The sequence below is a fragment of the Prionailurus viverrinus genome, chromosome B1, assembly GCF_022837055.1.
Source record: "Prionailurus viverrinus isolate Anna chromosome B1, UM_Priviv_1.0, whole genome shotgun sequence".
NCBI classification, from domain to species: Eukaryota; Metazoa; Chordata; class Mammalia; order Carnivora; family Felidae; genus Prionailurus; species Prionailurus viverrinus.
The window spans coordinates 108,080,327-108,104,870 of record NC_062564.1 but is presented as its reverse complement, the minus strand read 5'-3'; positions in this window follow the sequence as shown (position 1 = coordinate 108,104,870).

Sequence of the window (24,544 nt, the reverse complement as noted above, 5' to 3'; positions counted from 1 at the left end):
CGACATATCATAGTGAAACTGGCAAAATACAAGGATAAAGAGAAAATTCTGAAAGCAGCAAGGGATAAACGTGCCCTCACATATAAAGGGAGACCTATAAGACTCATGACTGATCTCCCTTTTGAAACTTGGCAGGCCAGAAAGGATTGGCAGGAGACCTTCAATGTGTTGAGCAGAAAAGATATGGAGCTGAGAATCCTTTATCCAGCAAGTCTGTCATTTAGAATAGAAGGAGAGATAAAGGTCTTCCCAAACAAACAAAAACTGAAGGAATTCGTCACCACTCAACCAGCCCTACAAGAGATTCTAAGGGGGGACCCTGTGAGACAAAGTACCAGAGACATCGCTACAAGCATAAAACATACAGACATCACAATGACTCTAAACCCATATCTTTCTATAATAACACTGATGTAAATGGATTAAATGTGCCAACCAAAAGACATAGGGTATCAGAATGGATAAAAAAACAAGACCCATCTATTTGCTGTCTACAAGAGACTCATTTTAGACCTGAGGACACCTTCAGATTGAGAGTGAGGGGATGGAGAACTATTTATCATGCGACTGGAAGCCAAAAGAAAGCTGGAGTAGCCATACTTATATCAGACAAACTAGACTTTAAATTAAAGCCTGTAACAAGAGATGAAGAAGGGCATTATATAATAGTTACAGGGTCTATCCATCAGGAAGAGCTAACAATTATAAATGTCTATGCACTGAATACGGGAGCCCCCAAACATATAAAACAATTACTCATAAACATAAGCAACCTTATTGATAAGAATGTGGTAATTGCAGGGGATTTTAACACTCCACTTACAGAAATGGATACATCATCCAGACACACGGTCAATAAAGAAACAAGGGCCCTGAATGAGACATTGGATCAGATGGACTTGACAGATATATTTAAAACTCTGCATCCCAAAGCAACAGAATATACTTTCTTCTCGAGTGCACATGGAACATTCTCCAAGATAGATCATATACTGGGTCACAAAACAGCCCTTCATAAGTATACAAGAATTGAAATCATAAGATGCATACTTTCAGACCACAATGCTATGAAGCCTGAAATTAACCACAGAAAAAAGTCTGGAAAACCTCCAAAAGCATGGAGGTTAAAGAACACCCTACTAAAGAATGAGTGGGTCAACCAGACAATTAGAGAAGAAATTAAAAAATATATGGAAACAAACGAAAATGAAAATACAACCATCCAAACGCTTTGGGACGCAGCAAAGGTAGTCCTGAGAGGAAAATACATTGCAATCCCGGCCTATCTCAAGAAACAAGAAAAATCCCAAATACAAAATCTAACAACACACCTAAAGGAAATAGAAGCAGAACAGTAAAGGCAGCCTAAACCCAGCAGAAGAAGAGAAATAATAAAGATCAGAGCATAAATAAACAATATAGAATCTAAAAAAACTGTAGAGTAGATCAACGAAACCAAGAGTTGGTTTTTTTTGAAAAACAAAAACAAAAACAAAAACAAAAACAAAAACAAACAAACAAAAAAAACCCACCAAAATTGACAAACCTCTAGCCAGGCTTCTCAAAAAGAAAAGGGAGATGACCCAAATAGATAATACCATGAATGAAAATGGAATTATGACAACCAATCCCTCAGAGATACAAGCAATTATCAGGGAATACTATGAAAACTTATATGCCAACAAACTGGACAACCTGGAAGAAATGGACAAATTCCTAAGTGCCCCCACTCTTCCAAAACTCAAACAGGAGGAAATAGAAAGCTTGAACAGACCCATAACCAGCGAAGAAATTGAATCAGTTATCAAAAATCTCCCAACAAATAAGAGTCCAGGACCAAATGGCTTCCCAGGGGAGTTCTACCAGACGTTTAAAGCAGAGGTAATACCTATCCTTTTCAAGCTATTCCAAGAAATAGAAAGGGAAGGAAAACTTCCAGACTCATTCTATGAAGCCAGTATTTCTTTGATTCCTAAACCAGACAGAGACCCAGTAAAAAAAGAGAACTACAGGCCAATATCCCTGATGAATATGGATGCAAAAATTCTCAATAAGATACTAGCAAATCGAATTCAACAGCATATAAAAAGAATTATTCACCATGATCAAGTGGGATTCATTCCTGGGATGCAGGGCTGGTTCAACATTCGCAAATCAATCAACGTGATACATCACATTAAACAAAAAAAAGAGAAGAACCATATGATCATGTCAATCGATGCAGAAAAGGACTTTGACAAAACCCAGCACACTTTCTTAATAAAAACCTTTGAGAAAGTCGGGATAGAAGTTACATACTTAAACATCACAAAAGCCATTTAGGAAAAGCCCACAGCTAACATCATCCTCAATGGGGAAAAACTGAGAGCTTTTTCCCTGAGATCAGGAACACGACAGGGATGCCCACTCTCACTGCTGTGGTTTAACATAGTGTTGGAACTTCTAGCATCAGCAATCAGACAACAAAAGGAAATCAAAGGCATCAAAATTGGCAAAGATGAGGTTAAGCTTTCGCTTTCTGCAGATGACATGATACTATAGATGGAAAATCCGATAGACTCCACCAAAAGTCTGCTAGAACTGATACTTGAATTCATCAAAGTTGCAGGATACAAAATCAATGTACAGAAATCAGTTGCATTCTTATACACTAACAATGAAGCAACAGAAAGACAAATGAAGAAACTGATCCCATTCACAATTGCACCAAGAAGCATAAAATACCTAGGAATAAATCTAACCAAAGATGTAAAAGATCTGTATGCTGAAAACTATAGAAAGCTTATGAGGGTAATTGAAGAAGATATAAAGAAATGGAAAAACATTCCCTGCTCATGGATTGGAAGAATGAATATTGTCAAAATGTCAATACTACCCAAAGCTATCTACACATTCAATGCAATCCCAATCAAAATTGCACCAGCATTCTTCTTGAAACTAAAACAAGCAATCCTAAAATTCATATGGATCCACAAAAGGCCCCGAATAGCTAAAGTAATTTTGAAGAAGAAGACCAAAGCAGGAGGCATCACCATCCCAGACTTTAGCCTCTACTACAAAGCTGTCATCATCAAGACAGCATGGTATTGGCACAAAAACAGACACACAGACCAATGGAATAGAATTGAAACCCCAGAACTAGACCCACAAACGTATGGCCAACTCATCTTTGACAAAGCAGGAAAGAACATCCAATGGAAAATGACAGTCTCTTTAACAAATGGTGCTGGGAGAACTGGACAGCAACATGCAGAAGGTTGAAACTAGACCACTTTCTCACACCATTCACAAGAATAAACTCAAAATGGATAAAGGACCTGAATGTGAGACAGGAAACCATCAAAACCCTAGAGGAGAAAGCAGGAAAAGACCTCTCTGACCTCAGCTGTAGCAATCTCTTACTCGACACATCCCCAAAGGCAAGGTTTAAAAGCAAAAATGAATTACTGGGACCTTATGAAGATAAAAAGCTTCTGCACAGCAAAGGAAACAACCAACAAAACTAAAAGGCAACCAACGGAATGGGAAAAGATATTTGCAAATGACATATTGGACAAAGGGCTAGTATCCATAATCTATAAAGAGCTCACCAAATTCCACACCCAAAAAAACAAATAATCCAGTGAAGAAATGGGCAGAAAACTAGAATAGACACTTCTCTAAAGAAGACATCCGGATGGCCAACAAGCACATGAAAAGATGCTCAACGTCGCTCATCAGGGAAATACAAATCAAAACCACACTCAGGTATCACCTCATGCCAGTCAGAGTGGCCAAAATGAACAAATCAGGAGACTATAGATGCTGGAGAGGATGTGGAGAAACGGGAAGCCTCTTGCACTGTTGGTGGGAATGCAATCTGGTGCAGCCACTCTGGAAAGCAGTGTGGAGGTTCCTCAGAAAATTAAAAATAGACCTACCCTATGACCCAACAATAGCACTGCTAGGAATTTACCCAAGGGATACAGGAGTACTGATGCATAGGGGCACTTGTACCCCAATGTTGATAGCAGCACTCTCAACAATAGCCAAATTATGGAAAGAACCTAAATGTCCATCAACGGATGAATAAAGAAATTGTGGTTTATATACACAATGGAGTACTACGTGGCAATGAGAAAGAATGAAATATGACCCTTTGTAGCAACGTGGATGGAACTGGAGAGTGTGATTCTAAGTGAAATAAGCCATACAGAGAAAGACAGATACCATATGTTTTCACTCTTATATGGATCCTGAGAAACTTAACAGAAACCCATGGGGGAGGGCAAGGAAAAAAAAAAAAAGAGGTTAGAGTGGGAGAGAGCCAAAGCATAAGGGACTCTTAAAAACTGAGAACAAAATGAGGGTTGATGAGGGGTGGGAGGGCAGGGAGGGTGGGTGATGGGTATTGAGGAGGGCACCTTTTGGGATGAGCACTGGGTGTTGTATGGAAACCAATTTGACAATAAATTTCATATGTTGAAAAAAATTTAAAAAAATAAAAAAAATATTTAAAGCAGTTTATCTTACCCTTCCCCACAAAATATCTGAGTAGATTTTTGTCTTATAGGTATAATCTATAAGTAAATGATACGTAAATTGCAACATATACCTATTAATCCAGTGGTAATATAAAGGTTAATATCTCTTCAATCCTACGTTTATAAATTGTATACCTATTAAATTATTTGAATTTTTTATCATCACTCTATAGTTATTTATTTTGAACTCTTGAAAAATTTCAAACTCATGAAATTAAAGAATATTGTAATTAATGTTATACATACTACCTTAGTAAAAATATGGCACTTTTTATTGTTAAAATCTCCATGTATCATCCTTATGTATTACCTTTCCATCTTTGCCTCCATATTAAATGCTTTTGTTTAGCTACATAAAGAATAATTTCTAGGGGGGGCTTGGTGGCTCAGTCACTTGAGCTGCCAACCCTTGATTTCAGCTCAGGTCATGATCTCATGGTTGTGGGATTGGCCTCTCATTGGACTCCATGCTGAGCTTGTAGCCTGTTTGGGATTCTCTCTTGCCCTCTGGCTCTGCCTTTATCCTGCTCACACATGTGATCTCTCTTTCTCTCTCTCTCAAAATAAATAGGTAAACATTAAACTTCACCTAAAATATTTTTAATTATAATTCTTATTTTTATTATTCTTTTTTTAGTGATTATTTATTTTGATAGAGGGAAAGAGAGCACCTGTGAGAGCATGTGAGAAGGGCAGGAAGAGAGGGAGAGAGAGAGAATCCCAAGCAGTCTCTCCCCTGACAGAGTTGAGCCCAACGTGGGGCTTGAATTTATGAACTGGGAGATTATGACCTGAGCAGAAATCAAGAGTCACTGACTTAGCCACCCAGGCGCCCTGAATAATTCCTATTAATATATGCTATCATTTTTCATGTTCTAATTTCTTAAAAAAAATTTTTTTTTAATGTTTTTATTTTATTTGTCAGACAGAGAGAGACAGAGCATGAGCAGGGGAGGGGCAGAGAGAGAGGGAGACACAGAATCTGAAGCGGGCTCCAGGCTCTGAGCTGTCAGCACAGAGCCCGAGGCGGGGCTCAAACTCACGGATCCTGAGATCCTGACCTGAGCTGAAGTCGGACGCTTAACTGACTGAGCCACCCAGGTGCCCCTAATTTCTTTATAACTGTTACTTCATATGAATTTTCCTTTAACATTTAAAAAAAATCATATTTAGGTAAATCATGTGACTTGGTGATAATATTGATTATTTTTAATGATAAATAGTATTCCATTTTATCTTGGTATAATTTATTTGACTTTTTTTTATAATTTACTTCATTTCTTTTTTCATTTTTATTTTTTATTGAAGTACTGGTGACATAAAATATTATATTAGTTTCAAGTGTAAAACATAGCAATTTGACATTTATATACATTATAAAATGATCATCATAAGTTTAGTTACCGTCTATCACTATAAATTTATTACAATATTACTGATCATGTTCCCTATGCTGTAATTTACATCCCTGTGAGTTATTGATTTCATAACTGTGAGTTTGTACCTCTTAATTCCCTTCATGTATTTCACCCATTTCCCCAACCCCTTCCTTGCTGGCAACCACCAGTTTGTTCTCTGTATTTAAAAATCTGTTCCTTTCTTGTTTGTTCATTTGTTTTGTTTTTTAGATTCCACATATAAGTGAAATCATACAGTATTTGTCTTTTTCTACCTGACAAATTTTACTTAGCATAATACTCTCTAGGTACATCCTAGAGGTTGTTATGAATGGCAGTCTTTATTTTTAGTAGTTGAGTAATATTCCTTTTTATATATTTTTCATACTTTAGCTATTATTAGTAATACTGCAGTGAACACAGGAATGCATGTATCTTTTGAATAAGTGTTTTGTTTTCTTCAGAAAAATACCCAAAGTGAAATTGCTGGACCAATGGCACCTCTATTTTTAATTTTTTGAGAATCCTCCATACTGTTTTTCATAGGAGCTATACCACTTTACATTCCCACGGAAAGGGCACAAGGGAGCCCTTTCCTCCACATCCTCACCAGCACTTGTAATGTCTTGTCTTTTGATATTAGCCATTCTGACAGCTGTGAAGTGGTATCTTATTGTGGTTTTGATTTGCATTTCCTTGATGATGACTGACATTGAGCATTTTTCCATGTGTCTGTTGGCCATCTCTATTTCATCTTGGGAAAATGTCAACTCAGGTCCTCTTTCCATTTTTCAAATTGAATTGTTTGGTTTTTGGGTGTTGAGTTGTGTGACTTCTTCATATATTTTGGATATTAACCCCATATATTTCATTTTCAAATATTCTTCCACTTAGTAGGTTGTCTTTTCAGTTTGTTGATAGTTACCTTTGCTGTGCAAAAGTTTTATGGTTTAAAATAGTTTCAATTGTATGTATTTGCTTTTGTTGCTCTTGCTTGAGGAGACAGATCCAAGACAATATTGCTAAGATACTTTCTTTTAAGAGTTTTATGGTTTCAGATTTCATATTTAGGTGTTAAATTCATTTTGAATTTATTTTGTATATGGTATAATAAAGTGGTCCAATTCCATTCTTTTGTATGTAGTTGTCCAGTTTCCCCCCAATTGTTTATTGAACAGACTATCTTTTCCCCATTGTATGTATTTGCCTCTTTTGTCATATATAAATTAGACCATATAAATATGAATTTATTTTTGGGCTTTCAATTCTATTTCATTGATATATGTGTTTGTTTCTGTGGCAGTACTGTTTTAATTACCATAGTCTTGTAGGGTATACACTGTTGGTTGCCTCTGTCTCCCTCTTGTGGCTGGGCAGTGACTTCTGTGAATGTTCTGGTGGGCAGGGCCAGGCCAGGTGTGAATGGCTGTGTGACCTGGCTGTGACTATCATAGGTGCACTGGCAGTTGGGGCTGGTACCCCTTGGGTGGGGGCCACTTTGATGGTGTACCAGTTTTGACTGGAGTGGCATGCTAGGACACTGTTGAGGAGTATCTGCTAGAATAGGCAGATTGGCCTGGGTGGGTCTGCAGGGGAACATCAGAGTGGGGTGGGGTTGAGTAGTTGCTAGCAAGGTGGATGGAGAGTACCAGAAATGGAGCCCATTGGTGCAGGACAAAATAGGTAGAAGGAAAGTAAGAAAAATGACACTCTCCAGCACTTCCAGTCCTGGAGAAAGTTCCTCTAGATCCCTGCCCCTCTAGTACAAGCCCTAAAATAAGTCAGTAAATTTCCATATATGGCCCTGGTGCTTTTCAGCCAGCTGCCTTTGTTCTGGGTCTCAGAGAAAGTGAGTTTATGCATCCACTCTGTAAGAGCAAAGTTTCAGTTTCCCTTAGTCCTCCAGCTTTCCTAGAGTTAAGCCAGACTGATTTTTCAAAACTAGACATTATGAGGGCTTGTCTTGGTGCAGGGCCCCAGGGTGTGGATGCCTGAGGTAGAGCTTATGCCTCTAACTGCTCAAGAAGGACCTTCACATTTGTGCCATCCCTCTCATTTGTGGCTCACAGCACTGGGGATGTGGGTCCTGACCAGACTGCTTCTTTGCCCCTCCTACCTGTTTCAATGAGGCTTTTTCTTTATGACTTTATTAGTGGTTGAGCTGTTCTGCTAGTCTTTAGGTTGTTCTCAGAGAGAGTTGTTCCATGTGTAGTTGTAGTTTTGGTGTGTCTATGGGAGAAGTGAGTGCAGGATTTTCTACTTCACCATCTTGGTTCAAAAAAATGTTTTCTTTTTCAATTTGAAACAATGCCATTAATACTATAATATTGCATGTCCTCATTTATGCTTTATGAGAATTATGGTGGGTATGTAAATTGAAGACTGATTTTTGTATTTAATATATGTGTATTTATGCACATGTTAAATTTTAGTACATTTTGCTAAATTGTGTCTTAGTGTTTTCAGACATTAAGTTTGTCAGTTTTATAAGTGTAAAATATTGTCTCGCTTTAGTTTTAATTTTCAGTTTACTTCTTACTAGAGAGGCTTAACACATATTTAAAGTTATCATTTATCCAAATTTCTTTTTGTGTTATTTATTCATAGCTTAAGCCTGATTTGTCTGTTTTCCATTTGAGTTTTAGAATTGTTAGCATATATGTATGCTTATGTTATTTGTCCTGATACCTATATATGTTTATGTATTTACATATATATTTCATATGTTGCAAACATCTTAACTCTATGATCCTCATGTCTTCTCTGTCGTAGTGTATAATAGAAAAGTAAGCTAATTTATCAATATTTCCTATTTGTGGTTTTTGCTGTTTGTACTTTAGCATTATCTTTCATGAGTCTAGAGCTTCTGTTTTTTTTTTTTTTTCTAAACATTTTAAACTCTTGCCTGTATGTTTTTCTGTTATACACCATTTATTGAATCACTATTCTTGTCTCACTGTTATTCAAAAGCACTGTGTTACATGATTTTTTCATATACTGCTAATTTGCTTCCGGGCTCTTTCCATGCATCAATACCACACTTAACTTATTAACAGAGATGTAATAAAAATCATGCTGTTAGGAATGTTCTCTCTCATTTCTTCTTTAGGAAAAAGGCTCTTGCACGAACACATGAATTTTATCATTTATTTTCTACGATATCTGAGTAATTCTTTAGGTATTTGTTGGCATTTAATTCAAGAGATAAGTCATATTTATTACACGCAAGTTTAAAATTATTCTTTTTGAAATGATCCTTTCAATCTATTTATCCAAAATATTTTTTAAAAAGGTTTTATATAGGCATCTTGGTTTCTCTTTTGGTTGGTTTTTCCAAGTATTCTCTATTCTTGTATTTAGCATTTGTCTTTTTATTGTTGAAGTTGAGATACAATATTATATTAGTTTTAGATGTAGAATACGGTGATTCAACATTTATATACATTATAAAGTGATCGCCATGATAAATCCACTTACCAGTTGTCACTGTAGAAAATAGTTACAATGTTATTAACTATATTAGCTATGCTGTACATTGCAACCCCATGTCACCTTTCTTTTGTAATAGTAAGTTTCTGCCTTTTAATTTCCTTTCCTTTTTTTGCCCATCCCCTTATCCCCCTCTGCTCTGGCAAATACCAGATTTTTTTCTATATCTATGTTTCTGTTTTATTTTGTTCTTTTGTTTTTAGATTTCACACTTAAGTGAAATTATACAATATTAGTCTTTCTCTGACTTATTTCACTTAACATAATGCCCTCTAGGTCTACCATTTTGTCACAAATGAGATTTCTTTATTTTTCATTGCTGAGTAATATTTCATTGTACATATATTCCACATCTTCTTAATTCATTCATCTATCAATAGATACTTGAACTGCCTCCATTTCTTGGTTATTGTAAATAATGCTGCAATAATTATAGGGGTGCATATATCTTTTCAACTTCATGTTTTTGCTTTCTTCAGATAAATACCCAGAAGTTTAATTGCTGGGTCATATAATTGATTATATTTCTAATCTTTTCAGAAACTTTCAAACTGTTTTCTATAAGGGTTGCAGCATTTTGCATTTCCACCAGCACTGTACAGGGATTCACTTTTCTCCACATCCTTGCCAACACTTATTTTTTGTCTTTTTGATACTAGCCATTCTGACAGGTATGAGGTGATATCCAGTTGTAGTTTTGTTTTGCATTACTGATATTGGGCATATTTTCATGTGTCATTGGCCATTGGTATGTCTTTTTTGGCAAAATGTCAATTCAGGCCGTCTACCCATTTTTAAATTGGATTGTTTGTCTTTATGATATTAGGCTGTGTGAGCTCTTCATTTATTTTAGATAGTAGACCCTTATTGATTACATTATTTGCAAATATTTTTTTCCCATTCAATTAGATTGCCTTTTTGTTTTGTTGGTTTCCTAATGTATGTTTCTTTTAATATTATATACTGTTAGACTATATTTTGAAACATCTTACCATCTGTCTCTTAAATTATAAATGTATTCCATTTATAATATTGTGATTATTGATATACATGGACTCTTACTATCATTATATATTTATTTTATCTAGTTTTTTTCTTGTTCTTGCTATCAATGAGATTAAATGAAAGTTAATTTTTATGTTTCTTTCTTGTTATTTCCCCCTAATAATAAATTTTATAATTTCTCTTTAAATACAGAAAACAAACTGAAAATTCCTGGAGGGGTGGAGGGTGAGGGGATGGGTTAAATGGGTGATGGGCGTTAAGGAGGGCACTTTTTGGGATGAGCACTTGGTGTCAGGTAAGAGATGAATCACTGGGTTCTACTCCTGAAGCCAAGATTACACTGTATGTTAACTAACTTGAATTTAAATAAAAAATAAGAAAGTTTTACCATTTACATTTAAATTTACATTAAAACATCGATTTTTCACTCACATGTCTTCCTGATAATTTAGAATATTCAAAAAATTTTAACTCCTTCCTTATATGCTATTATTATCAGTAATTTAATTCTCCCTTTGAACTTAACACAGTACAAAATCAGTAGAGCAATCTTTGTTCGGATAAATTTGTGTGATCAAACATTTTTTTTCTTACCAACTTACTATTTTTCATTAATTTCAGAATTTTTATTATTGCTTTAGTAAATATTTCCATTTTCCAAATGGGTGTACCAATTTTATGTGCAGAGTATAAAATTTCTGTTTTTTCATGTTCTTGCAAACTTCAGTATATTCTACAATTTTCCACTTAGAGTGAAATGTAGTGAAAATACAAGAGCATCTCGTTATGAATTTAATTTATATTACCCTGAATATATTGAGCATTCTTTCTATTTTAATTGGGCATTCTGAGAGCTCCTTTGTACTGTCTAATTTTATGGCATATATTCATAGGATGTTCTGTCTTCTTGTTGATTTAAACAGTGTATTTTTTCCCTATCAAAAGTCATTTGTCAGATAGATGTACTGTGATTATTTTCTTCTTCCATTTTGTTGGATGCCTTTCACTCTGTCAGTAGTGTTTGATAAAACGACGTTTTTAACTTTGTTATTGTCCTATTTACCAGTCTAAATGGGTAATATTTCAAGCTAGAGTTAGTTTCAGAGACGATTGCTTAATGAAGATTCCCATACATCTGAACCATTAAGGAACTGTTCCCAGGAGAAAACACTTTAGGACTAGAGAAAACAGGACAAGAAAGGTGAAGGAACCAATAAGAGTGTAGTATGGGACAAAATTCTTTAATGGATAGTTTTATTTGGATTCCATAGAAGAAATGTGGAGCATAAATTATAGCTCAGAACTGTCCAAAAAGTAGGCAACAGAATTTTGTAAATTATAAAATAGTTTTGAAACTGTCAATAATTACTAAGAGACATTAGGAAAAGTGTTAAAAATGCCTCCAACCTTACTTCGTGCAAAGCCTTAAGCAAAAACTCATTGATCACTGCCCTTGGATCACTGGCCTCTCCACAAAGTAAATGGCCACTAAAGTTTTCTGCAATCATAACTCTTTTCTTTTTCTTTTCTTTTTCTTGTAACCATTGTCCTTAAATGTTGCCCTTGAATAGAGCTGTAGAATATTAACAATCAAGGGTGCCTGGGTGGCTCAGTGGGTTAAGCATCTGACTCTTGGTTTGGCTCAGGTCATGATCTCATGGTTCATGGGTTCAAGCTCTACATTGGGCTCTGCACTGACAGTGTAGATCCTGCTTAGGATTCTTATTCTCTCTGTGCACTTTCTCTCCCTCTCTCACTCAAAATAAATAGATAAATTTAAAAAAAAACAAGAATAAAACAATAAAGTTTTTGTTTGTACCAACATGCAAAATTTACTTATGAGGAAAGTACAGGATTCTCCACCCCCCCCCCCAACCCCCAATCAACTGGTCATAAGGACACATCCATCAGTGCATTCTGAGGGAGGGCATCTGCTGACAGAGTGATAAAGGAATATAGGTCACCTTCTTCAGTTGTCCTTTTGGACTTGTTAACAGCAATTCTATCACAGATAAACCACTATGACAGTAACCAGAATAAATAAATAAATTTGTTCATCTCAGGAGAATGCTCACTGTTTTTGATCTTCCTTCCTGATGGCTATATGGTGATTTGATTGGATCACTAGTGTCACACCAAAAACCTTACCATAGGTTATGTTGATTTATTCCATTGGTGAATGGAATAAATCCTAGAATGTAGTGTTGTTTGTTGATTATTTTCGTGTATGTGCTGTTGCAAGTGGGCTGCTTTAGGCTCTTCCACTTTGCCTTTGCTACCATGATAGTTCTTACTCCAGAAGATAAAGAACAAATACGAGACTTCAGGCACACCTAAGTGTTTCCAACTCAATTTATGCTTTTAAGAAAAGAATGAACACTGGGTGTGTTTGTACCTATTTGATCCACTATAGACATCCAGGGCCAGGACTCCTATTTCTTCTCTATGCTCCACTCTAATACAAGGTCCAGTGTTAGCTCAGATACTTTATTTAATAGTTGTAAAAAAAAATCTTAGAATTCCCATTTTTCCAACATAAACTGGGCAAATCACCCTCTGGAAAAGGCAATTGCTACACTTGCTCTGACATTGCATACTTCTCCAGAGGGAAATGACCTTTTCTTTATTTATGTGTTTTGTGTCTCAGAACTGGCTAAGGATCAAAGGTGGGTGAAAGATTTTTACTTTCCTTTGGGGCAGCTGATAGGACACTTATGCTACTCCACATTTGATTTGTTTATTATGTAAAAAAAAAAGCAGTAGTCTTTTGAACTGACCCACTATCTTATACCAAAAAGACCATGATTAGCTGTATTAATATAACCCTGTAGATCATGCTCCTCTACTTGCCATTAGGATACTGCAGATTATATAGAAATTTCATTGCCTTGTTTTTAATAAATTAAATGATGAAACCTGAGACCTATTACCCACACTGGTATTAGAAAAACTTGCTCACAGTATTTCTTACTATAAATCCCAAACAGCAGTTGACAATACTGAGTCAGATTCTCAGTGATGACTATTCTCCTCCATACCAAACCAATAGCCTTTCTCTTGTTTCCTTAGTAAATGAAGAATCTTCCATGCCCTCCATCTTTTGGGTTATTGGGTCTTATTTAATAGGTCCATGTTACCATTTCTACTTGTAAGATTTTTGATCCTTAGCTCAACACTAAGAAAATAGTTGTCATCTTCACTTAATTTATAATTGTCCTTCATTTTTTTCACTCTCTGGGGAGTCCTCTCTAAAGCAATTTTATAGCTACTTTGCATGCCCATACTAGATTGTTAAATACTTGAATAATGGAAGAGTGTCCTACCAACAACTCTTTTACTCAGCCTTAGAGGATCCTACCCATTCCCCCTCTCTGGTACTGCATGACTAAGGCCTATTCCCAGTCATAATCTACCAGTTTCCAGAAATATATTATAAGGGACATATTAATGAATAATCTCTTTTTTCTTTTACCAGACCCAGGATTTCACCAGTTGGTTCATATTGGCATTTGACCTTATTTATTGGAGAATGGCTAAGAGCTAAGAACAATGCATATCTCAAAGAGGGGAAATATTTTCTTACAATGAATCTGGCTTCTTTAATGCCTTTATAATAACTTAAGGCAAAAGTTGGAAATGGGAGGATTGTTGCTATTCTCCAGACTGTGAGAGAATCATTTCTGCAGGCTAAAAGAATTTAAAAAAATCTTGGTTTAATGTTCTCAAACACATCAAGCAAGATATCCAAAGTCCCAAAACTCAGGGTCATGCTTCTTTCCTATTAGAGCTCTAATGCTGGTGTGGAATTTTTGTCAAGATATGAATTGTGAATTTAGCCTTCCAAAAATTCTCTTTTTACATTCAAACCCTAGAACTGGTCTTCACAGTCTAGCTTATGGGAGCATAAGATGGAGGTCTTCTGACTAACACATTTAATTTAGATTTTGGCTTAGTTGAACCTATCATTTTCTTTATCACAAAGATGTACTTTCAGCAACCACTCAATTCCACAATTCTTTTTTTTTTTAAATAATGTTTATTTATTTTTGAGAGAGAGAGAGAGACAGAGTGTAAGTGGGGAATGGGGAGAGAGAGGGAGACAAAATCTGAAACAGGCTCCAGGCTCTGAGCTGTCAGCTCAGAGCCTGACACGGGGCTTGAACTCAAGTACAGCCTGATCATGACCTGAGCTGAAGTCAGATGCTTAACCAACTGAGCCACTCAGGTGCCCCATCAATATTCATATTCATAAAAACATATTCATAAATATGTGTGAGATAAAATTCTACTTGGTCTCTGTTACACTTCTTTAGCATTCACCTTTTATTTAGTCATTTGAGAAAATACATGTGTTTTCCTCTTTTCTAGGACAAACATGCTCTCTTGGCAATTTTTCAGTTTCTGTTTATTTTTATTTACTTTTCCTCCATTATTTTCATTCTACCAATTTCCATTGCATTGACAATTCTCAACTCATCTTAATTTTCTGTGTTTATTTCCTTTTACATTTACAAAGTTTTCTCCATTTCCTTTTTAGAACTTCAGGAAGAAATTGGTAACTTTTCTCAGGCTGACAGTCTTTTATTGAGGAATTTCATAGAACTATTTTTTTTCTTGCAATTTCCTGATTCTTTAACTCCTTACTCACTCTTGTCTTTGCTCTTAGTGTCATTTGAAATTAATGAAAACAATCCGTTTCACTAAATTTCTCCAGTTTTAATTTCCCTCTTCACCCTCTCCCTCTACCCTTTGCCATTCCCTTTCCTTTATTTGCTATATATTCCTAGGCTGCTTCTATTTTCAGATGCTCACCACAATTTGATTTTGAGGTAGGTGAGATGAAGAGGATTAAATTAAGAAGAATGTGCTTGTTTCCATTCAAGATATCTGCCGAAAAAATGCCCTTTCACATGGATTTTCCACCTTGTTCCTTGAATTGGGGTGCACATCGCTGCATACATAATACCCTATTTCTTTTTTCTCCCTTCCTGTACTTTATTACAAAAATTACTTAAAGGATTCCTGAAATACTTTATATATACATACAATAATCTTGGGTAGTTAATATCTTTTTAAGTGTCTTAGGACCACAATGCATCCTTCCTTTGGTTTGCAAATATTTTCTCAACTCTTTGTTTAAATATTTTGATAAATTGCTTTGTGTTCTTCATATAGCAGACACATTAAAAATTTTTTTAAGTGTATTTATTTATTTTGAGAGAGACAGCATGAGTAGGGGAGGGGCAGAGAGAGAGAGACAGAGAGAGAATCCCAAGCTGGCTCTGCACTGTCAGTGCAGAGCCCAATTAGGGGCTCCAACTCATGAAACTTTGAGATTATGACCTGAGCGAGCCCAAAGTGGATGCTTAACTGACTGAGCCACCCAGGCACCCCTAGCAGACACATTTTTAAATAGTTTGGTATTTTTTTTTTTGCCTCATTTTCCATGAAATTATTTCATCTTATATTTTTAAATAAGCTATTGCTTAAATGTTTATTATCCCTTAGACTTTTATCTTGTAAATGTTTATATTGCGAATGATTTTGTTTTATTCTTGTGTTTATAAGTCTGACTTCCTACAAAATTTCAAATATTGATACTTTCTTTTCCACTTTATTGACTAGAATTTTCTGTTTCTTTTTTTTAAATTTTTTTTAACATTTATTTATTTTTGAGACAGAGAGAGAGCATGAACAGGGGAGGGTCAGAGAAAGAAGGAGACACAGAATCTGAAACAGGCTCCAGGCTCTGAGCTGTCAGCACAGAGCCCGACGTGGGGCTCGAACTCACAGCCCGCGAGATCTTCTTTCCTTAAATTTTCCTTTGTTCCTCTACTACTAAATAACTCTTTACAGTGATATATGGCCTTTAAAATGTTGAGGTACATTCCCTTTCTACCCACTTTGTTGAGAGTTTTTATTTAAGTGGATGTTAAATATTGTCAAGTGTTTTTTCTACATCTCTAGAGATGATCATACGATTGTTATCCTTTATTTGGTTAATATGGTGTACCATGTTGATTGGTTTACAGATGTTGAACCATCCTTACATCTCTGGAGTAAATCCATTTGATTGTGGTAATGATCCTTGTAATGTATTGTTGATTGGGTTTACTAACATTTTGTTGATGGTGTTCAGAGATATTGGCCTGTAATTTTCTTTTCTTGTGGTGTCCTTGTCTGGTTTTGGTTCAGGGTAAAGCTGGCCTTGAAAAATGAGTTTGGAAGTGTTTTCTTTATTTTTTGGAAGAGTTTGAGTTAATAACAATTCTTCTTTGAATATTTGGTAGAATTCTTTGTTTGTTGAGATTTGTGTTTTGATTACTGATTTCATCTTCTTATTAGCAATAGTCTATTTTGCATTATTTATATAACTTTTGATTTAGTGGATTAATCACATTATATAACATTCTACTAAATAGCTGGTATTTTGTCTGTCAATATTGTATCAATAGCCATTCATATGTGGCTTACAAGAAAGGTTTTTAATTTTTTAAAGTAATTTAATCAAAACAAAAATCAAGAATTTGATAGAATTTTTTAAGGTATAATTGATACTCAATAGTATATTCGTTTCAGGTATATAGCATAGTGATTTGACAATTCTATACAGTTAATGCTCACCACAGTAAGTATAGTCACCATTTATTACCATATGAGGTCATTATAATGTTGGTTATATTTCCTATCCTGTATATTCCATCTCTGTGACTTATTTATATTATAACTGGAAGTTTGTTACCCATAATTTCTTATACCTATTTTACCCCCCCCCCACATCCCCTCAGACAACCACCATGTTGTTCTCTGTATTTAAACTACACCAAAATAAAAGGCTTTTGCACAACGAAGTAAACCAAAAAAAACCCAAAAAAACAAAAAGCCAACCTACTGAATGAGAGAAGATATTTTATTTTATTGATTTATTTTTTAAATGTTTAGGTTTTATATTTATATTCTTAAGGAAGAAAAAATTTGATATGAAATTTATTGTCAAATTGGTTTCCATACAACACCCAGTGCTCATCCCAACAGGTGCCTTCCTCAATGTCCATCATCCACTGAATGTGAGAGGATATTTTAATTGATAGATTTGATAAGGGGTTAAAATTTAAAATATAAAAAGAACTTATATAATTCAACAGCAAAAAAATAAAAATTCAATTAAAACATGGGTAGAGGACCTGACGAGACATTTTTTTCCAAAGATGTACAAATGTCCAACAGACTTAAGATGTTCAACATTACCAAATGTCAGGAAAACGAATCAAAACCATAGTGAGATCACTTCACACAAGTCAGAATGGCTACTCTCAGAAAAACAAGAAATCATTCTTAGTTAAGATGTGGGAAAAAGGGACACCTCATGCACTGTTGGTGAGAATTTAAGTGGGGAAGCCACTATGGTAAACAGTGTGAAGGTTCCTCAAAAATTAAAAATAGAAATACCATTTCTGGGTATTTTCCCAAAGAAAATGAAAACACTAATTCAAAAAAATATATGCAGCCTTGTGTTTATTGCAACATTATTTATAATAGCCAAATAGGGAAGTAACCCAAGAAGAATGCATAAAGAATACACAATACATATATTATATGTACATATATGATAAAGAATATGTTACACACGTATACAAACAATGAAATATTACTCAGACATAAAAAAATGATGAATGTTGCCGTTCGCAACAACATGGACGGACCTAGAGAGTATTATGTATGCTAAATGAAATAAGTCAGAGATAGATATCACATGATTTCATTTATATGTGGATCCTAAAAAAAAACAAAACAAAACAAAGATATTTTGCTAGTTTTATTCAACACAATGCGTTTTACTCTCCAGAATAAATTGTATAAGGAAGTTATGATAATGTATTTATGAATGTTGAAATCATTTACACTAAAAATAATCTGAGTTTGGAAATTTTTATATAATTCTTTCATATATTATTTCATTTTGTTCACAATTATTACCTTGTTAAATTTATTTTATTCACAAAATTTTGGATCAGTCTAATTTTTTTCTAGAAATTCATCCATTCATTTATCAAGATTTTCAAATTTAGAAAATAGTGTTTCTTTTTAATTTCTCTCTCTCTCTCTCTCTCTCTCTCTCTCTCTCTATATATATATATATATATATATATTATTACCTCTTGTTTATTTCTTCTTATGTTCTCATGTATGTTTTTTCTTAGATCTTACAATATTTTTATAATAAAAAATAACAATTTGTTTTTACATCCTCCTCTGCCTAAACACCCACAATGTTCTAACAAAATATATCCACATTTGGTGTTTGGATTCAAGTTAGTTTTGTATCTAAGTCAAGTTACAGTATTTTTTTTTCCTCTTGTACTTCTTTTGGTTTAACCCATATAAATTGAGCACTAACTTTTTTTTTAAAATTATTTCACTGGGGCGCCTGGGTGGCGCAGTCGGTTAAGCGGCCGACTTCAGCCAGGTCACGATCTCGCGGTCCGTGAGTTCGAGCCCCGCGTCGGGCTCTGGGCTGATGGCTCAGAGCCTGGAGCCTGTTTCCGATTCTGTGTCTCCCTCTCTCTCTGCCCCTCCCCTGTTCATGCTCTCTCTCTGTCCCAAAAAATAAATAAACATTGAAAAAAAAAAAAAAAATTAAAATTATTTCACTGACATCACCTTATGTGATCATATATAAAAAGACTTAAAGATCCAAATAAGTAACACTGGAGGCAAAGTAAAACCAGAGTCCTTTTAGGTTAATGCAGTGCTATTTCCAGTATATTATAGCATACAATACAGAAAGGGAAATATGCTTTATACTAATATGCTTTAGAATATAAACAGGTACAAACAAGTGTCTTTCATTTTCAAAATATGTCAGAATTAATGAATTTGAAATCATAAACCTAAATGTGGCAGGTTTTTTTTTTTTCCCCTGAGAGAGAGAAAGAGAGTGAGAGGGGATGGGGAAAAGGCAGAGGGAGGGAAGGAGGGAGGGAGGGAGAGAGGGAGAGAGAGAAAGAGAAAGAGAGAGAATCTTAAGCAAGCTCTACGATCAGTGCAGAGCCAGACATGGGGCTCCATCCCATGACCCTGGGATCATGACCTGAGCTGAAATCAAGAGGAAGATGCTCAACTGACTGAGCCACCTAGGGACCCAACCATTTTATTTCTAAATGTCTAAAATTCAGTACTAGCCAGGTTTGTACTGATGCCAATTCCTAAATTATTCAGACAGAACACTACTTATCACTTTTGCCTGAAATACCCAGATGCTACAAGAAAAAACAAGTCTTTGCCCCAAATTATCATGGCACTTAGAGCTGTGTGTACTGGACCATAAAATCAATTAACAGATGTTTTCATCAGCTCAATAGTGCTTTCTTATTTGCATACAAAGTATTACACATTCTGTTACATAGGTGATTCTTTTTTGATTACAAGAGGAAATGTATTTGTAAAAAACATACTGGATTTAAGCATTTATTTTTACCATAAAATCATTTCTTTTTCCATTATAATATTTACTTCTCACATCTGTGATCATGAGCATCATAAGAATATAAGTTAAATACTAATATCTAAATATGTTCTTAAAAATTCCAGATGTATTTTCGAAGATATAATTTCCATGAAGTTTAAAAGCAAAATCTTTTCATTGATATGTTTGACTTTTTCTCCATGAGTGTAAATATTACATGTAGCCAGATTCATTAATTTTTAGTGTATTTTCACATTCGTTTTATTATTTTCTTATCACCATTCTCTCCCCCTCCTTCCCTCCTCCTCCTATCTCTCTCTCTCTCTCTCTCTCTCTCTCTCTCTCACACACACACACACACACACACACACACACACACACACACAGATATGTGTATGCATATATTCCCTAACAAGAGAGTTGCTTGACATCCCATATTTCAAAGGATAGGGACAAAGAGAAAAAAAATGCAGTCATTTTGTTCTGTAATTAATCTAAATTTTAAGTTATAATGTTATTATATACACAAAAATTGACTGTATACTTGAGTAGAATAGAATAAAAGCAACTTTATGTAACAGGAGAAAGTGGAAAGCTTCTTATGAGGTACAGGATAAATCAAATATATATGTAAACAGAATATTTGCAAAAAAGATTAAGATAATGACTTATATGGCATTCATGTAATTGGAAATTACTTTTATGAAATAAAGATATCCTTAAAGCCTCTTAATAAATGCCCATATCTATGTCCAATATACGACATTAAGTAATATTCTTCAGTATCCAGCCACATCAGAGACATCAGAAAGGAGATCTTAAAAGGCTAGATACGTGAGTGTTCACACCAAGGCCCGTTTAAGCGAGGGTATTATTACCTGTATGATGATTGGTAAACCTGAATTTCCCTTAATTAACTTGATAAATTTTGGGGCGCCTGGGTGGCTCAGTTGGTTAAGCATCTGACTTGGGCTCAGGTCATGATCTCGAGGTTTGTGAGATGGAGCCCCGCGTCAGGCTCTGTGCTGACAGCTCAGAGCCTGGAGCCTGTTTCAGATTCTGTGTCTCCCTCTCTCTCTCTGCCCCTGCCCCGCTCATGCTCTTTCTGTCAAAAATAAATAAACATTAAAAAAATTTTTTTAATTAACTTTATAAATTTAAATATATTCAAGAGGCTTTATGATGAGAGGAAGGTGACCAATATATAATGAAGAATATGAGCTTCTGTGGTGGAACTGTTGAATGAATCCTGTCTTTAAAAATGTAGTCTAGAGGGATGCCTGGCTGGCTCAGTCAGTAGAGCTCGTGACTCTTGATCTCAGGGTTGTGAGTTTGAGACCCACGCTGGGTACAGAGATTCCTTAAAAAAAAAAAAAAATGTAGTCTTTGTGACTTTAAGCAAGGTAACATCTCTTAACTTCAGTTTCCTCATCTATTAAAATAGGATTTTAATAATATATGTAGATCTTTAAATAAAAAAGTATAATATTTCTAAAGCTTTTCAAAGCATGGGGACCATAAAACATTATTATTTCTCTCAAAATGGTTTTATTATATGAAAATAGTCCTCAAATAAACCATTTACTAATAAACACGTAACTTTGATTTTTCTATTTCTCTTCACATTATCAGAAGGGATTTATAAGATTTGTTTAAAATGCATCTTCAAATATGTTGTAAAAATTATTTTAAAAATGGTTGTAGATTTTTTTCAGAAGTCGTATAAAGAACAACTCTTGATTCACAAAATGAATGTAGGCAGCACTAAAAACATTAATAAAAATTTTTAGGGACAAAAAAATAAAGAATGCTAGCTTCTTATCTAAACCTTAGCCAACATGCATGCAGATTTTACCAATATTCTAGCAAAGAGAAATGAATAGATACATTCAGAACAATATTATATCTGCTTGACATTTATAATTTAACCTAGATTTATGTTAAAATTCATAACATCCTGGGGCCCCTGGGTGGCTTAATCAGTTAAGTATCCACCTCTTGATTTTGGCTCAGGTCATCACCTCACGGTTTGTGGGTTCAAGCCCCACATTAGGCTCTGCAATGTGCAGGGCCTCCTTCAGATTCTGTGTCTCCATGTGTCTCTCTGCTCCTTCCTGCTCACATACTCTCTCTCAAAACAAAGAAATTTAAAAAATTAATAACGTCCCATGGAACAAGGACAGTTATTTTTGTTAATACTTATACATTATCTAGAAAATCCTAAAGTAAAAGCCCTTCTTCAATTATCAGAAGTACCAAAATTATCAGTAACCAACCAAATAGTGACTCTTCTTGTGCAGTGTTCATTTATAAGAATCTTGGTGTTTCCATATTTATCTTTGCAGTGAGAGTCCGTAAATGTAAAACTGATCACCTTCATTTCTATCAAAAGTTAGTCATTAAAACAGGTACTCATTGTATATCCTAAATTAACTAAATCTTGAACTAAAGAATAATAACAGTATAGTAAAAAAACAGCAATATGGCTATTGTTATTATTATTATTATTTAATGTTGTGTTTTTGTAATGTATGACATGGGGCTCAAACTCACGAGCTGTGAGATCATGACCTGAGTGGAAGTCAGATGCTTAACTGACTGAGCCATCCAGGTGCCCCATGAATCAATTATTTCTAACACTGAAATGACTATATAGCAGAAAAAGGTTTAAATGCACATTACTAGATTATTTTATATTTTATTATACCTAAAATTACTTGAATATTACATTAGATTAAACTTGAATATCAGGTACTATATATATCACCAGTATTTTATTTCTTAACAAATTAGTTTTACAAACTACAGTCATCTGTGCATTCAGGTCAAGAAATATTGTTCAATTCATGATTATATTTCCATAAGATGTGCAGTAGGAGCTTTTGAGCTTTCTGTTAAAAATCTGAAGATGTGATGCAGTGCATTCAATATGGAACCCTGGGGAACTCTAAAAATAATCAGAAGCCATCTGGCAAATATTGAAAGAATTGAAGAAAAGAGAGGCTTGAGAAAATATGACTTCAATATGTTTATCAGTATGCACCCAAGGAAACAAACTGAAGCTTCTAAATTGCAAAGATAATGTATACACCATAGAAGATATTTTTTAATGTAGATATTGAGATCAAATTCAAACATTTAAAAAATAATTTTGATTAATTAGTTTATTCTTTTTTAATTACATGGAAGAGGACAAAATCATTGGGACTACATGCCATTACATTTAGAATGAAGTTGACATCAACTTTTCCACATAATTTTTTCAATATTTAGAAATACGCTTTAAGTAATCCAAACTCTTCTGAGAAAAATTAGGTCAGCAGTGGTCCTAGGACATGCTTACTGTTGAATTTTCTTTTTTTTTCCCTATTTAATATTTTGCTTATGTAATGTTTAGTGATCATTCAGAATCTATGCTAATGAAAGCTGCCTCCTTTAAATCCTTGAATTGAAGAGAAGCAAAAGCAGCAACAATTTACATATAAAAACTAAACAAAACACTTTGGGCCACAAGATGTCACTGTAGCTCAAGCAAGACATGGTTTTCTTGGAATTAAATAGAAATGAGAATATATTGGACTTAATTTGTATATTTAATCTGCTTTTGATTATATTCCAGATATTTTTTATAATGGACAATAAAATGAAGATAAAGCAAAGAATAATTTTTACCTGGAGTAATTTTCATCTAATTTTCTAGGAGTTGTGGTGATAGATGTTAGAGAAAATAACAAGTCACTTCTTTAACCTTTATGAAAAAAAGAATTATAGTGAACAATTATAACAAGAACAAATGAGTTGCTGCTTTTAGTCTTAATTTTTATTTGCATAGTACAGTGTAATATTCAGGGTATGAGATCTTAATTTAGGCTGCAAGGATTTATATCATTGTGTTTTCTCAACCACTTTTAGACTAACTTATCTCATTCAACAATAAAATGGGAATAATGTAATTATCCTATAGGGCTCCCCTGGGTTAAATAAAAATGCTTCTACCCAGGCCTGAATGTAAAATTCATTTTTAAAAATTGTTATCTAGTATTTGAGAAACCAGCAAACCTATGTACTCCAACCACCTGTATTTTTTTCACATTTCAAATGTCTCTTATGGTACCTCAATTTTTAGATATGTAAGTTTGAACACAAAATAGATTATAAAGCTCCTGCAACTATGAACCTTGTCTTATACTCCTTTCTTCTCCAAATCACCTATTTTTGCAACATATACATGGTAAGAGTCAACAGCTATGCAGTGTTTAATTAGGATTCACCTAATTCATGCCTGTTTAAAAGAAATGTTTAATATCTGTACTGTCAAAAACATAAATATAATATTTAGCTAATACAATGTATTACCTTATAGAGGAACATTTTTCAAATGTTCTGGAAGTTAATTAAAACATTTATTAAATATTTTTAATAATATCATCGGTAGTGCATTTTAATTCTCAGTACATTAGTTACAGATTTGAAAATTTCAGACTCAACAAAGTAAAAATTAATCTTTAAATTACATCTAAATATATTACTGATGATTGTTCTAAAATTGACCTCTAACTATGTTTACAAATTATTTTTTGAATGAAATGGAATATACTATATTTTCTTATTTAATACATATTAAATTTTGACAAACTCAATTTAAATTGAAATTCTATAGGTTA